Consider the following 1,531-nt stretch of genomic DNA (forward strand, 5'->3'; position numbering starts at 1 on the left):
CGTGGTTCTGTGGATAAGGGTTAGAACCTACACGCGCGTGTTAGAAAAGGAGGCGCACGTCATCGATCATGCGTCCTCCCAATACGGCGTGTCATACCTTTTTGAGCCGTTTCAACCCAAAACCACTCATCACGACCTTTCGTCAATAAAACGGTTCATTTTAAATCCCTCCCTATAAATACCTCTTCCCCCAAATCAAAAACCTTTACCACTCTCCAAAATACTCAGGCAAACCTGCATCTTGTGATTTCTCAAAGAAAAAACCTGCAACCTAGTACCATGTCTTCTTCATTTGCTTCAGCCCAATCAGTAAACGACTCAAGCGACAATGAAGTGACCCGAGCTCAAGCTCTCACATCCCACACACTGCCGTTTGTTCAAAACAAATATGAGAAAGTCGTCCTAGTCAAGAAGCCAAATAACTACTATTTTGCTCCTTCTACTACAGATTTTCCCGATTTCACTTTTCCTTTACTTGAAATCTTAAGAAACCACCCACTTTTCTTTGCCCTATCCGCCACTAAGCCTACCTTTGAAACCTACTTAACCCAATTTCTCCTTAGTTCCTATATCACAACCCTTGATAATTCTGGGTTAACCATTGTTGGATACGCCTCACATCCTGTTAATAAATCCCTGGTTCCATTAGACCTAAATGTGGACATATTGAGAACTGCCCTGCATTTGCCCACCTTGGAGGACCTTAACTTGAATGCCTATGATGCGACACCCACAGACGAGGAATTGATACAATTCCTACTCATATGCGACCCCAATCACCAAGAGGACTCAATTTAGGCGCAAAGGACTGCCCCCTGTCTGGAACAGCTGCTTGACAGGGAAGGTGGGCAGTCACGATCAAACCTCACATGCGATGATATCCATCGTTTATGGGATATACTTCAACCTTCCTTTGGATTACGCGCATCTAATTTTCGAGGATATGGTCGGGTTAATCAAGAAGAAATGTGAGAGTCAGAGGCGCAAGAAATCGGAGGTCAAACCACAGAAAAAGGCCAAGGAGGACATGAACCAACCCAATCTCATCCTGCAACGTTTCCTTGGTCTGATTTTTGGTGATCTATTAGTCGCGAAACTCCCCTCTGTGGAGCCAAATGCAGGGCTCTACCCATTCAAGGAGTTTCACCCCACTGAGCATGAGCAAGGGTACAGAAGCCCTAGACCGATATCAAGAGCCATGCTCAGGTTCCTTAGCCATGAAGACAGAAAAGCCTATAGACGTGGATTCAGGCAACCAGAATCGGTCCCTGAGACCCCACCACGAATAGGAGTCCCCCTAGGAGAAAAGATTGAAAAAATGAAGGTTGAGGGACGTACGGAGGAGCCTGCAGAGGCTGGTAAAACGAGTGAGGCCATCCCTAGAATCCCAAGTCCCCCAACCAAGAAGGCTAAGAAGACATAGAAGGATGCCGATCCTTCTGTGAAGAAGAAAGGGAAAAAGAGGCATGTAGAAGAAGAAGGCCCAAGTGGACCTCTGCCAAAGACCAAGAAGAAGAAAATCAAGAAGGCT

This window comes from Cynara cardunculus (assembly GCF_001531365.2).
Source record: "Cynara cardunculus var. scolymus isolate 2C chromosome LG 4, CcrdV1, whole genome shotgun sequence".
Taxonomy (NCBI): domain Eukaryota; kingdom Viridiplantae; phylum Streptophyta; class Magnoliopsida; order Asterales; family Asteraceae; genus Cynara; species Cynara cardunculus.